Source organism: Scylla paramamosain, chromosome 3, assembly GCF_035594125.1.
Source record: "Scylla paramamosain isolate STU-SP2022 chromosome 3, ASM3559412v1, whole genome shotgun sequence".
NCBI classification, from domain to species: domain Eukaryota; kingdom Metazoa; phylum Arthropoda; class Malacostraca; order Decapoda; family Portunidae; genus Scylla; species Scylla paramamosain.
The window spans coordinates 20,537,306-20,553,054 of NC_087153.1; the positions used below are offsets into that span (position 1 = coordinate 20,537,306).

At 47.2% G+C, this 15,749-nt stretch overlaps 1 long non-coding RNA gene across 1 annotated transcript; it reads left to right on the forward strand.

The window, feature by feature from the left end:
• The first annotated feature begins 1,623 nt into the window (after positions 1-1,623).
• LOC135092686 (uncharacterized) lies at positions 1,624-14,441 on the forward strand. The gene is made up of 2 exons (XR_010263000.1): positions 1,624-1,759; positions 13,970-14,441. It is a non-coding gene; the product is annotated as an uncharacterized LOC135092686 (long non-coding RNA).
• The last annotated feature ends 1,308 nt before the right edge of the window (positions 14,442-15,749 follow it).

The window sequence follows — 15,749 nt, forward strand, 5'->3', positions numbered from 1 at the left end:
GGTTTGCATCCGTTTTAACGTTTTTCTAAGTAAAACACTGAGAAGACACGTTTTCAGTAACTTTGTTTTGGATTCCCATATAGAGTGAGTTCCTTATTATTTATCGTTTTCGTGCCTAACATGCTAAAAAACACACAAAACACAGGTTTCTGGTAAGGTCGTTTAATTTCCTCATATTGGAGGCTTTGCATGCACTTTAGGGTTTGGTACATAACAGTCCGAAAAAAAAAAAAGCTGAAATTAACTTTTTTGATAATATTCTCTTATCACATAATTGCCCTGAATTTTCCCAGAATTTTGGCATCTCGATACCTATGAAGATGAATAACAAAAAAAAAAAAATCCTATTTATTTTATTTTTTTATTTCTTATTGTCTAAATAAAGAGTGTTATTTGTGGGTTTTAGCTTTTTGGTTCTTAAGGAACTTATAAAAACACTCATAATACACGTTTCTCGTAATGTCCTTTTGTTTCCCAAACATAATGTTCTTTGCATGTACTTAAGCGTTTTTATAGATCACATGATCAAAAACACTCAAAATACATGTTTTTGGTAATGTTATTCTGTTTCTCCATAAAGTTTGTTTTGCATGCGTTTTAGCGGTTTGGTATACAAGGGGTTAAAAAATACTTAAAGGCAAGTTCTTCGTAAAAGTGATGAAATTATTCCTTTGAAAGTATTGATGGCTGATCTCTTTCTATAGGTGAGGGTTAGTGTTCTCTACTGTACCAAATACTGAACTATCTTTTTTACTATTTCTCCATCTGTATCCTACCCAGTAATGGTAATAGACTGAGGAACTCCCCACCTTTGTTAATTTTTACTAAGTATTGTCCTAGTGGTAATCAGCTGCAGCATTGATTTGTTTAGGAGTTGGATATCTGAGAATGAGTGGTTATTGGCACCAAGTGCAGCTCAGTTGTGGGTAACTCCAGTTGTTGGGAACACTCCATTGTACACAGATGGTGGGATAGTCTTGCCTTGGACTCTTGCAAATGTGTACTATGTCCCAGTGAGTTTTGTTTTTTTTTGACATGAATCCCAAGTTTATTTAGGCATTTCAGGGACTTATTGTGGGTGATGGAGATCTCCACAGCACTCTTCTCTTGGTTGGTGGGTAGCTGTTGAAAAATTCATATAAATAGAGATGTCAGATGTAGGTAAAATAGAGAAATGTTGATTTGATTGTGAACTAAATCCCACAACTTATATTATCTTTGATAAGAAAGGTTTCGTTTAGACCATGAAAATTGGATAAATGAAGCTGAGCATTATTTTACTGAAACAAGAAGGCACACAAAGTGAAGGAGATCGCATACTTGACTTTAGTTTGTTGTTCCTTTGATGGGGAACTTGTATCATTGTTAAAAGCTTAAAACCTGTAAAATAGTATGGATCCATCTGAATCTTTATTCAGTCAAAAGTTTATATGATGTGTAGACTATTCAAGCTTGCCAGCCTGGAGCCTGGAGCCTGCTTGTTGTAGAGTTGTCCTATGTTCTGTAGATTTGCTTGATATTATAAACAATTATGATAAAATTTTTGTAAACAATTTTGTTCTTTATTTCTTTCAGTATCAGATTCAGTATTCTCTCCATCTTATGGCAGCATATATTTTCAACACAGAGTGAGGGCAGTGTCATTCCTCCTGTCCACTACCCCAACTTCTACTCCCAACACTACCACAACAATGAGCGGTCTGGTGTGGTGGCTGAGGATTCTTTTGAAGAGGACAATGCTTCTGCTTCATCTGAGCAGGTCAGAAGGTGGATAGCAGCAGTACTAGTAGCAGACTGGTGTTACCTTGATGCTACTGCTACATTGCATTATTTGCATAGTTTTTTCAGTTATCATGGACTTTGTGTAATATGTATAAAAGTATATGAAGCTCAAGAAACTTGTTGATAAGGTTTATGTTCAGCATACAAATTGTAGGATGCAAAGACAAGGATTGAAATATCATTGCCACAATTCCTGACAAAGCATTTGGTGCCACAGAATATTCAGCAATGTAATGTTTGTTTGGCAAACAAACCAGTTTCCCTGAATGATAGCTTTATTTCTGCAGGTTAATACAGTCTCTCTAGGGGGGAGAGTTTGGAGACAAAGCCAAGCATATATATATATATATATATATATATATATATATATATATATATATATATATATATATATATATATATATATATATATATATATATATATATATATATATATATATGTGGTTTGTGAGCCAAGCATACTGATCATTACACTATCATGTGTAGTTTTAATATGTAATTTAGATCAAGGACAGTGCAGTGATAGAGGAAAAATTATTCACTAGATTTTTTCAGAGAAGTTTTATGACATAAAGGATTAAATGAACGATCAGTATATATATTGGCTCACTAGCTGCATCTCTTTAACACAGAAAGCTTTCACTAATTATCTCGGCCCAATTCATTAAGTGCATCGCTGTTGTGGGAGGGAAGATATGCAGTGTTTCCCTGCCATCTCTGGGAGTTACATTCCAGAGCCTCCTGCAAATAATTAAAATCTGTGAATATGGGAAACCATTCTTATAAGGATCAGAACTACCTATATTTATAGTTTAAACCTTAAACTATGCATCTCACATTTACTAAGCAATTCACTTTAAGACAATAAAAAAACAGTTATTATATGTATAGTACATGATATTTTAATTAAAATACAGTGCACTATATAATAATAGGGGAATAAGTTGATATGTACAATAAACCCTTGATATAATGAACTTCTATTTACCAAATTTCAGGTATAACAACCTATTTAAGGCTGCTGTCTCCTACCTCTCTCTCTCTCTCTCTCTCTCTCTCTCTCTCTCTCTCTCTCTCTCTCTCTCTCTCTCTCTCTCTCTATACACATATATAGCAAATTTTCATCTCAAGTGATCCACTCTCCCCCCATATGTGTTCGTTATATCTTGGGTTACTGTAATTTATAACTGAAAGAATAATTTGGGCTCTTTGGACTGAAAGACTGAGCTGGTGGTGACACCTGGCAACTCTGAAAACTCCCCATTAGTTAGGTTAGGTTAGGGAAAACTCTGCAAATATGCAAAACCATGAATATGTGAGGGAACGCTGATATATGCTATCTCTTATTTGTTGTAGATGTATTCCATTCTATTGGCATAGAACGATAGGAAAATGGCATCAAGGAAGTAGGTATGCCACCAAACTTTATGAGACTAGACATAACCTTGCACATAGAATTGCTGAACATAAAGGTATTTCTCCTTGAACTAATAATCAACCAGCTGTTCCATCATTTTCAGCAATAAGTCCCCATTCACATGAACATGATCATCCCTTTTTGTGACAAAGTTTTTAGAATACTACACAAGACAGAGTCCAATATGGATACAAAATTATTAGAGGCAATATATATTAAACACATAAATCCAGTACTGAATAATAACTTAACATCAAGTCAATCACATATTGTAAGATAATGTTTCGGAGGCCCGTTCCAATACCATTATCATAATGTTAGGAACCCAACTTTTTCAGTCCCTCTCTCATTGCCATACAGGCAAGATGTGTGTGGATACTTATTGTTTTCTGTCAATCCAGTTTATAATCTTGGTGCTTGTAGTGTTTTGTTTTTTGTGTGTAGTGTCATATGATGTGAATTTTATACAACTTTTACATAGTATTTTATTGTTTTTTCTAGCTTGAAGCTGCCTGCAGAAATAGGCAAAACAGCAACTGACGAAAGAATAAAGTTAAAGGAAACTGGAGTTTCCCTGCAAAACAAGCTATCAAGAAGACCTATACAATGTGTGTGTGTATATATATATATATATATATATATATATATATATATATATATATATATATATATATATATATATATATATATATATATATATATATATATATATATCCTTGTCTTCATAATGCTCTTCATTGGCACTTGAAGCATGCATCACACTTTTGTATGATTGATCGTATAATTTTTCCTGAGTGGCCCAATCACCCACACTATCACATTCACTATCCAAGTCCTTCCTTCAGCCTTGACACATGCACTGTAATGATGGAACAGTATTTTTCTGTATGTCACAACTAGATAAGTGTAATCAACTAGGTTAACACACACACACATACAGGTATTTTTGAGGGCTTCAAGGAAGAGGATCTCAATGTAACTCATACAAATACATGAATGTGGATAACTAAAGAAGAAAATGTGAAAATACAAGAAGCTTAACAGCGATGATAAAGGCATGGAAGGAAGAAACAGAAGTGGGTGGCGACAATGTAAAAAAGATATCCAATGATATAATAGAGATGGAAAGGGAAAAAGAAAACAAAGAACTGAGAAGAGGTGACAAAAATAGTGGACTTAAATAAGAAATACTGTGAAGAGATTAAGAAACTCAAGAAAGAGAATGAAGAATTAAAGAAAACTTTGCAAGAGAGGTTAGGGTTGGAGGAGTGAGAGTTAGTTACAGAGGAAGTCAAAGGTTGGAAAGAGAGAGAACAGCAAAAGGTGGACATGGAGGACATAACAAGGCAACAGCAACAGAAACAACAAGGATATGGAAAAGCAAGTGATTAAAATAATAAAGGAAAAAAGTAATCTTGTGAGAGACACAGTACAGAGAAAGATGTGTATGGTGGTATTTGGGGTCAAGGAAAAGAACCTACCCATGAAAACAGCTAGAGAGAAAGAAGTGAAAAGAACTAAGGAAATTATAGCAGAAGTGGCAGAGGAAGGAGAGGGGAGAGTCGAACAAATTGAAGAGGTTTACAGGATCGGAAAGTATGACAAAAATAGAACAAAGCCAATGTAAAACAAGAATCATGTCACAAACAGCAGCAGAACATGTCTTGCAAAGAACAGGAAAATTGGCAAAAGCAAAAGGATTGAAGGAAATATGGATAAAAAGAGACATGAACGAAGAATAGAGAAGTAAACTAAAAGTCAAAAAATTAATAGAGAACACAGGAAAGTTGTGGACATGAAAGTGATTAAATGGTGGCACAAAGATGCCACACAAGACCACCAAACAGAAGTTTAAAGATTATGTATACTAATGTAGATGGTTTGGTGTCCAGCCTACTGGAACTTGAAGACTATTTAAAGAACAATAAACCAGATGTGGTATGTTTAACAGGAACCAAACTAGAAGAGGAAATAAAGTTGGGATTTGCAAAGGAAGGATACAGTACGAGTACATGGAAGAGGGACAGAAAAGGAAAGGGAAGAGAAGTGATGATATTGGTAAGAAAAGGATATTGTTGTTGAGGAAGTGGAATATGGTGATGGAATGGTAGAAACAATGAGTGTTGTGATTAAGATCAAAAGATGTGAAAAAAGGAAAATCATTGTGAAATACATACCACCAAAAACTAATGCATGGTAGACTAATAAATTCAAAAGTATGCAACTAGAAACAAAAAAATAGTATGGAGGAAATGATAAGGAAAGGTAACAAAGTACTCTTAGTAGGTGATTTCAACACTAAAAGAATTAACTGAGAGGAGATGGAAGTAACAGAAAATGTTGGGTCATGGAGTGAAGAACTTATGCAAACCATGATGATGAATACAACGAGACAGTGGGTGAATGAGCCTATAAGATGTAGAAGAGAAGAAGAACCATCACAGCTGGATTTAATGTTTATGAAAACCCCAGAAAGTAGACCAAGTATACATTGTCTGAGTTCAATGGGAAGAAGTGATCATGTGACAATAGAGATAGTACTGTAACGCCCGGGTATTATTGTTGTTTAGTCTAAGTTGCCTTTATTTCTTTCTGTGGGATTGAGTGTGTGACGTGCGTGTGTGTGTCAGCTGTGCCTGGTGTCTGGCAGTGGTGCATGGATGGCGGGAGAGAAGTCGCGTGACTGCAGTGACTGGGCAGTGTGTTGTTGGCCCCGCTCTGGATAACTTGTCTTTGCGTGTCCTCCGTGCCGAGTGCCTGTTGCGTGAGCCTGAAGAGTTTGACTGTCCCTGCCTGTGTCTGTAACTGCCTGTAACTAACGGAACTAGTAAAGGAAGAAAGTGTTGCCCACTGTTTGTCTACCCGCTCTGTCTGGCTGTGCGTGAATCACGTGGGACGTGGTACCCTTAGCATCTCTTGTCTAGCCTGCTGGTGTTCCCGAGTGCTGTCCTGACTGTCGGGGAATTGTGGGCGTCTACGGGAGTGCTGAGGTTTGTGCTTTCGTAACAATGGCGTCAGGAGTGGGATGCTAAGTGTGTGCTCGTACAGACCTACGTGACTCGAGTGGAGAAACCATGGCAGACAAGGTGGTAGACAAAATGGCGGGCGAGAGTGGTGCTGCTGACCAGTGTGAGGGACTGAGTGGGTCTAGTCACGACTCTAGTGATGCTGGTGACGAGAAGCCCACCCAGATGGACCTCCTCATGTCCCAACTGGCGAGTATGGCTCAGAAGCAGGAGGAAAGGCACGAGCAAACCGTGGCAACACAAGCTGCCCAAACTGAACGACTGATGGAAGCCCTGCAAAGCAGCCTAGGTTCTCTGAGGGCTGAAACGCAGGCGTATACTGATCGCTCGTGTGAGGCAGTGAAACAGGAGGTAAAAAGTGAACTCCAAGCCTTGCGGGAAGAGGTGGCAGACCTGCGTGAGGGCGCGAGTGTTTGGCGGCAGGGCGCGTGGCCGCCACGTGGCGTCTTGGCGGGAGGTGTACAGCTGCCCGCAACCCCCGCCTGGCCTCCCGTGACTAGCCCAGGACCTGAAGGGAGTGTGGCCTCAGCCCCACCTGCTGTTGGGGGCCTTGGATGGGGCCCTGTGGGGGAAGCAGGTCCTTGGGAAGCACCCGAGATGGCCGTTGGGGGCTGGCCGCCCACCCGGGACAGGAGGGGAGGGCTTAGCCTGCCCCCTACACCGCCGGGCTCACCTCCCCGTGCCGCCTCCCCGCCCCCGAGCCCTAAGGCAGCCCGCTCGTCACCTCGTCACGTGAGACCTTGAGAGAGTCATACTTAATTCTGCCGCCGTTCACCAGCGCTTGTTTACCAAGCAGCCGGCACCGGCGGCAAGAATTACCCCTTTGGAGGGGACGATAGGGTAGCGGGCTAAAGCCAGCACTACTCACGCCTACCGTCTTCAACGGCACAGGCGATGCGAAACCTACCTGCCGAGGTCGCCCCCGACAGGATTCCGGTTCTGAGGACGCCACCCTCAGCCAGACGGTTGGCTACCTGAGCTACTAGGCCCACCGCAGCATGACAAACCGTTCGCAGACTACGAGCTCTGCTAGGACGCTCTGGGTCCGAGAGGACGTGCACGGAGGCTCTATGCACGCCCCTCAGACCCGAGGGGGACTGGGACCGCATCCGCCCCGTGTACCCCATTTCAAAGCCATGAACCCGCTGGCCCTTGGGGGCAGGAAGAGCGCTACCCCCCAAACCAGCGGGCCGTCATCCCGGAAACGCCAGAGTGACTACCGCTGTCGAGGGTTAGTGGGTTTAGCCCACCGACTCGGCAAATCACCCTGACGGCCCACCACCCAACGAGGTAGAGAACTCGAAGGAGCAGAAAGGACTCCGGACCAGTGAAGCTGTTCTGGGCTCCGAAGCCTGGCGGAGCCCCATTACTCTATGAACATTTATTGAGAAGGGAGGATGGAATATTTGTCCAACTCCCCGCCCCACATTCATCTCGCGGGGTAAGCACTTTAGCCGTAGGCCCAATCCCTCGGGCTTGTGCCTACGTTTCCAGCGGGCGCCACTAGGAGGCAGGCTTCCCCTGTAACTAAGTCTCAAAGAGGTTTTTCACGTCACTCGGGGAGTCACGGCATGACACCATCCCGGGACCTCAGAGAGTCATAGTTACGTCGCCCAGTTCGATATGCTGGCCTTGGCCCAGGGCTGGGAGGAGGCAGAGAAGGCCCTGCAACTAGCGACAGCGCTGCGAGGCCCGGCGTTGGAAGTGCTGGGTCATCTCCCTGCCAGCCAGCGCACCTCATACGCAGCAGTGTCCGAAACTTTGCGGCGACGTTTCGGACACCGTCATCAGGCGGAGGTATACCGCGCCCAGCTTAAGAAGAGGACGCGAGAGAAGGACGAAACCCTTTCCCAGCTGGCGCAGGACGTAGAAGGGCTGGTGAGGAGGGCGTATCCAAGCGCGGCCGAGGACATGGTCGTTGTTCTGGCGCGCGACGCGTTCGTAGACGCCCTCCAGGACCACCAGCTCCAAATCTATGTGAAGCAGGCACACCCAGCTGACGTGCAGGTGGCGTTGGCACGGGCTATGGAGTTTGAGGCCTTCCTACAGACGACGACCAGCCTCTCTTCTCTTGCCCAGCCTCGCGGTGAGGTACGGGGCCGGAAGGCGAAGGTGGAGCACAAGGCGGCGTCACGGGAGGCGAGCCCGTCCGAGTTCGCCGGCGCTGTTGGGGCTGCAGTGAGAGAGGCCATAGACGCAGCCAATGTCCGAGGGGACGAAGGACGCGCTCCCTCGATCGGCCTAACTCCAAAGCCTTCCAGACGTGCTGCGCCGCATGCGGCAAATCGGGCCACCGCTCCAGCGCCTCCCCCAAGCCCAAGGAGGTTGCTGAGGCGGGAAACAGCAGCGGGCTGGAGGAGGGGGCGACCTCACAGCCTGCCAAGGTGCCAATGCCCCGTGCTGTGTAAAGTGCCACCTCACCGTCAGCGCAGTGCAGGTACGAGGTGCGGTTGATGGAAGGCCTTGCTGCATGACCATTGACAGCGGGGCTGAGCGCACCATCGTGCAGCGGAGGCTGGTAAGTGCTGAGTGGCTCCCGTGCACCGTGGACAGGCTGTGTGGAGTAACGGGGGACTGCATGCCGTTGCAAGGCCCAGTAGACGTTCGAATAAGTGTCGGCAGCGCGGAGGTGAACCTGCCCGTGTATGTTGCCGAGCTGGAGGAAGAGTGTCTGCTGGGTTACGACTACCTGAAGAAGACCAGGGCCTGCGTAGACTTTGGACGGAAGGTGATAAAGGTATGTGGATACGATGTGCCTTTCCTTCCGGAGGTCGGCCGGTCGGAGGTAGTGACGACACGGCGGATGCAGTTGGCCCCGCGCTCTGAGTGTCGAGTACAGTGTCGACTCGCACGGCCGATGCAGAGCACGGAGGGCCTAGTGGAACCAGCCAGCGACTGTCGACTGGCTGACGGAGTGGCAGTCGGAAGGAGCCTCGTGCAAGCGGGGGAGAAGGTAGTCACTGTCTTACTGGCTAACTTCTCCGACGAGGCTCGCAACATACCCGCCGGAACAGCGGTGGGCGAGTGCGTGGAGGTGCAGCGTGCCGAGGCACCGCCGCAGGGTGAGCGGGCGGCCGAGGGAGCCCCGCTGCCGAGCTTCCTGGAGGATCTAGCGACCCGGAGCGCTGTCAATCTGACGGAGGCGCAGACGGAGCTCGTGTGTGACACCCTGGGCCGGTACGCCGATGTGTTCAGCCAGAGCGCCTCGGACTTGGGTCGCACGTCACTGGTGAAACACACGATCAACACTGGCACCCACGCACCGGTCAAGAGCCCACCCCAACGCATCGCACCAGCAAGGCGCGAAGAAATGCAGCGTGCAGTGAACGACCTGGCCACGCAAGGGGTAATCGAGCGATCAGACAGTCCTTGGTCGTCGGCGGTAGTCCTGGTAAAGAAGAAAGATGGAACGCAGCGCTTCTGTGTGGACTACCGGGCCCTGAACGACGTGACGGTGAAGGACTCTTACCCCCTGCCGAGGATAGACGACACGCTGGATGCTCTGGTCGGGGCCTGCTGGTTCAGTACACTTGACCTGAAGTCAGGGTACCACCAGGTGGAGATGGCGGAGGAGGACAAGCCTAAGACGGCCTTCTCTTTCGGGCAGGGCCTGTGGCAGTTTAACGTCATGCCATTTGGCCTCTGCAACGCCCCGGGCTGTTTTGAGCGGCTGATGGAGCGAGTGCTAGACGGCCTGCAGTGGAAAACGGCACTCGTATATCTGGACGACGTGATAGTCTTCGGGAGCACCTTCGAGCAGGAGCTGGGGAGGCTGGAGGAGGTTCTGCAGCGCCTGAGGAAGGCCAATCTCAAGCTTAGCCCCAAGAAGTGCCTCCTCTTCCAGCATGAGGTGCCGTTCCTGGGACATGTCGTCAGCAGTGGTGGCGTGCGCACCGACCCTGGCAAGGTGGCAGCGGTGGCTGACTGGCCCACTCCCTCCAACGTAGCTGAAGTGAGGAGCTACTTGGGCCTCTGCACGTATTACCGCCGTTTCGTGCCCAACTTTGCCACCTTAGCTGCTCCTCTTAACCGTCTCACCAAGAAGGGGGCGAGCTTCCGCTGGGATGAGGCATGTCAGGCGGCCTTTGACAGCTTGAAGGCGGCGCTTGTGGAGGCGCCCGTCTTGCCTTACCCTGACCCGAAGCTGCCCTACCTGCTTGACACCGACGCCAGTGCCGAGGGCGTCGGGGCTGTGCTGTCGCAGGTAAAGGACGGCAAGGAACACGTAGTGGCTTACTACAGCTGCAAGTTTAGTAAACCAGAGCGCAACTACTGTGTAACCAGGAAAGAGTTGTTGGCCGTAGTGAAAGCGTTCGAACACTTCCACCCCTACCTGTACGGCGCCGAGTTTACCGTCCGTACTGACCATGCCGCCCTGAAGTGGTTAAAGACGCTTAAGGGGCCGGAGGGACAGTTGGCGAGGTGGTTGGGGCGCATGGAGCAGTATAACTACCGGATCGTTCACCGCCCAGGACGCGTGCACAACAATGCTGACGCCCTGAGCCGACGCCCGTGTGAGGCTAGTTGCTCACACTGCACCGCCAGGGAGCCCAGCCCGTGTGAGGCCTCCTCACCTGGCGCTCCTGGGGTGTTGGACACAGTGTGCCGCCGTTTACGTGTGCCTGCAAACACCGCCGAGTGCAATGAGCGGTGGCGTGTGGCGCAGCGCAGTGACCCCGATCTAGCCCCCGTCGTGCGTTGGCTAGAAGCCAGCGACGAGCGCCCCAGCTGGCAGGTAGTGGCGGCTGAAAGCCCCGCCGCTAAGTGTTTGGTAAGCCAGTGGGAGACGCTATCAATTGACGAGAGCGGGGTGTTAGTGAAAAGGTGGGAGGCGGTAGGCGGGATGGGCAGAGACGCCTGGCTTGTGGTAGTGCCTCATACTATGCGGCCGGAACTATTGAAGGAAGTGCACGCGGGTGTGACGAGTGGCCACGTAGGCGAAAAGCGTACCCTTCAACGCCTCCGCCAGCGGTTCTATTGGGGAGGAATGCGCAGTGACGTGACGGAATGGTGCCGGGCCTGTGACGTGTGCAGCGCTAAAAAGGGCCCAGCGCACCGTAACCGGGCCCCACTGCAGTTGTACAATGTAGGGGCACCGATGGAGCGGGTGGCAGTGGACATTGCCGGCCCGTTTCCCCTCACTCCCCGCGGGAACCGGTACATTTGTGTAGCCATGGATTATTTCACTAAGTGGCCAGAGGCGTATGCTATCCCCAATAATGAGGCAGAGACTGTGGCGAGTGTACTAGTCGACCAGTTCTTCTCTAGGTTTGGCGTGCCCGTCGAGCTGCACTCCGATCAGGGCCGTGAATTTGAGTCTCGTGTATTCAGCGAGTGCTGTGACTTGATGGGGATTTATAAGACGCGTACCACCCCGCTCCACCCACAGTCTGACGGCATGGTTGAACGTTTCAATAGGACGCTAGTTCAACAGTTGGCCAAGTATTGTGGGGCGGGGCAGGAGGACTGGGACGTCAAGCTGCCGGCGATGCTGATGGCATACCGTTCCGCCGTCCATGAAGCCACCGATCACTCGCCCTCCCAGCTGATGTTTGGCCGGGAGCTCCGCCTTCCTATTGACCTGGCCACGGGGCGCCCTCCTGATGTTGACCTCCCCACAGTCACCTCTGGGTTCGCAGCCGCCCTGCAGGAGCGGTTCGCGGAGGTACACCACCGGGTGAGAGGCAAGTTGAGGGCAGCGAGTCAGGCCATGAAAGGTCTTTACGACCGGCGAGTGAGGGAGGCGAGTTACGCGGTAGGCGAGAAAGTGTGGCTGCATAATCCTCGCCGCCGGCGTGGCCTCTCTCCGAAACTCCAGAGCCCCTGGGAGGGGCCTTACACTGTCATCGCCGTGATCTCGGGGGTGACGTACAAAATCCAGCGTGGACGCCGTCGCCCTTCCATTGTGCATGTGGACCGTCTGTGGCGCTATCACGGTCCTGGGCACTACACTTGGGGCTTCGGGGGAGGTGGCGGCAATGATGCCGATTCTGCTGCCGAGGAAATCGACGAGTCCCCGGAGACAGCTGTCACCACCCCCAGCGAGCCAGAGGAGGCCGAGGCTGAGGAGTCAGGGGTGGGCGACGGCCGCGACTCAGAGCCAGCAGAGGAACCTCAGCCCACTCGGCCGCGCAGGGACAGACGCCGCCCACGGCGTTATGATGATTTTGTGTTGATTGACTCTGAGGGAGAGATATAAGGAGAGGCAAGGTCGGGTCGACCTTTTTGTAAAGGAGGGGGTGATGTAACGCCCGGGTATTATTGTTGTTTAGTCTAAGTTGCCTTTATTTCTTTCTGTGGGATTGAGTGTGTGACGTGCGTGTGTGTGTGTCAGCTGTGCCTGGTGTCTGGCAGTGGTGCATGGATGGCGGGAGAGAAGTCGCGTGACTGCAGTGACTGGGCAGTGTGTTGTTGGCCCCGCTCTGGATAACTTGTCTTTGAGTGTCCTCCGTGCCGAGTGCCTGTTGCGTGAGCCTGAAGAGTTTGACTGTCCCTGCCTGTGTCTGTAACTGCCTGTAACTAACGGAACTAGTAAAGGAAGAAAGTGTTGCCCACTGTTTGTCTACCCGCTCTGTCTGGCTGTGCGTGAATCACATGGGACGTGGTACCCTTAGCATCTCTTGTCTAGCCTGCTGGTGTTCCCGAGTGCTGTCCTGACTGTTGGGGAATTGTGGGCGTCTACGGGAGTGCTGAGGTTTGTGCTTTCGTAACAGTACTACAGGAGGAAACAGTGTTGCACAGGAAAGAACAATACAGAAATTGGAGACAGAACTATGTTAAGGCAAACTTTGCAGAGATTAGTAAGTTTTATTGAAAAATTAAATGGTAAGAGCAATTTGAAGGTAAAGTAGTGCAAGAAAAATATGAGATATTTTTGAGCAAGTATAGAGAGAGGATGCAACAGTTTGTACGGTTATAAAATGAAAATTGGGAAACAAGAACGGTATAATGGCAGGTGTGTAGAAACAAATAAGAAAAAGGACAGGACATGGAAGAAAATGGCTATGGCCTGTTTTAAGACTATACAAGTGGAAATACCCTGGTCTGAGGCAATTTTTTCTCTCTCTCTCTCTCTCTCTCTCTCTCTCTCTCTCTCTCTCTCTCTCTCTCTCTCTCTCTCTCTCTCTCTCTCTCTCTCTCTCTCTCTCTCTCTCTCTCTCTCTCTCTCAAACAAAAAATAAAAAAGGTGGAGAAACAAGGGGAAAGGGAGATGAATGAACAGTAGGTAGCCAAAATCAAATTTGTACATTTGTGTGTGTTTGCATTTGTTTCTTATTTGTATTTTCACAGATTGACCCAAATCTAAATTACCATTTTTAATGAGAGAGAGAGAGAGAGAGAGAGAGAGAGAGAGAGAGAGAGAGAGAGAGAGAGAGAGAGAGAGAAATCACAAATACCTACTAACCTGGAAAGTGGAGTCCTTGATGATAAATTGGCTGGGATCAGCAGGGTGAACTGTGGCAGAAGTTTGGTGCATGGCAAATATGGCTTCAGGATGAGTAAATGGAGAGGCAGGAGGGAGTGATGGTTGTGGGGGAGATGATGAGTGAGCAGAAGGTGAGAAGGATGAGGAGAAAAAAGGTGATGGTGCAGAGAATGATGAGGAATGGACTAATGGGGAAGGGGAAATGTGAGATAATTTTGAGGACTCAAAGGCAGTAATAACAGGTGGTGTAGTGCTGAGGTGAGTATGGTCTGAGGCATGGCCAGGAGCTGCTGTATGACCAGATTTCTGAATTTCCAGTCAAAGTGTCTGGCTAAGAGTTGGAGATCTGGCAGAGAAGCTGTGGCCAGAGGAAGGAGGCTTGGCTGCTGCACCAGACCCATAGACCACATCTTTGGAGTGGCTTTGGCCTTGAGGTGCAGCCAGGTAGCTGTAGCTCACCACCTGCCAGAGAAAAGCTTTTTTAACCTCACTGCCTGCCAGGGAAGAGCTTTTTTAATTTCCATTTTAATCTTACATGATTAAGGTCATATGATTAATAGTTATACCATCTTCTGTATATCTAGCCTGGAGGTTGAGATGTGATGGAATGATTCCAAATGTGAATGTATACCATATTAAATCCTTGTCTCTACTTTCCTCCAAATGAGATCCATGGGCCTTGTAAAAAAAAGTTGGGAGTCCAATCTTTTAAAACTAGTAACTCTAATATTAGAGATTTGAGAGACAGAATGAAGCATAATTAAAGCTTTGATAAGCATTTATAAATCTGTACATTCTTTCAATTTTTTTTCACCATTTTTGAATGGCATATTGGAGTGATTTGAGTCAGAAATAACAATTTTGAACACTTTTGTTTCTATTTGTTGGTAATGTGTAATACCACTGATGAGAGACAAACTTTGTGCTTGGAAGGAAAGAACTGACACCCTTTCTCTATAAATTCTGCTTCACTGCATGCCACAAGTTTTATAATTTATATCAGAACTATTTCTAGACTAACCACTTCATAAGCATAATCATTTTGTCATCACAGTTTTCACTATGCTGCCTTATCACCATTGTGCTACAGTGATCTCAGATGCTTCTGATTTCATAATGAAAGTTAGGGTTCACTTTAAAACCAGTTGACAACTGATAGTCTAAATTCCAATCCAAGAAATGAATTTTGTATCATCAATGAATGAAAGTGCTTGATTGTTCTACAAGTTTGGTGAGGATTGAGGTTGCTGGTTAGTTCAGGGGAGTAGATTAGTAAAATTCTGAAGAAGTATTTTTTAACTGTCTTCACCCAGGAAAACATGCAGGAAATGCTGGATAGTGAAATTTTTAGAGCAGAAGAGAATGAGAAGCTGAAAGATATTACCATAATTAAGGAGATAGTGGAACAGGTGATAGATAGGCTAAGAAAGTTCAAGACACCAAGACCAGATGAAATATATCCCAGAGTAGTTGGGTTTAGGAAGGGGGATAAAAACCCAGGGAGGAGGTAGGATTCTTTTAATCTCTAACGTTTCAGCTGAATAGCCATCCTCAGAGAGACTGATTTACATGAGTGAAAACACATTATTTATAACAACAAACAAAATTTTCTCATATGACATTCGTACAGAGTATTGCCATCCTGGCGTGTACCTCACCTAATTTTATTTTCCTAGTCAGGTGGCATTATTCGCCTACGTGACGAGCCTTTACTGGGGATTTTCCTTGTACCTGACCTGAGGGCCAATCTGGCGGAATTACCCGTCCACCTGATAAAACCTTCTCTGTGGTTAATGACTTCCCTAGTTGTTATGAGGGCTGCCTCTATAGCTTTTCTCATTCTTTTCTTCAATCCAACTTTAATTTCTTTAGCCTCTTCCCATTTTGGTAGGTGATTACATTTTTCTATGTTCAATACAAGGGAATTTGATGTGTTGTGTTTTAAAACATCTTTCCTATGCTCTGCTATTCTTGTTTTAAGTCCCCTGCCTGTTTCTCCTATGTACTGCTTTGTACAACCTTTGCATGGTATGCTGTACACTACGCTGTTATTATTAACAAGTCCGGTCTCTTTAGTCCTCGTTAGCTCACCAATTTT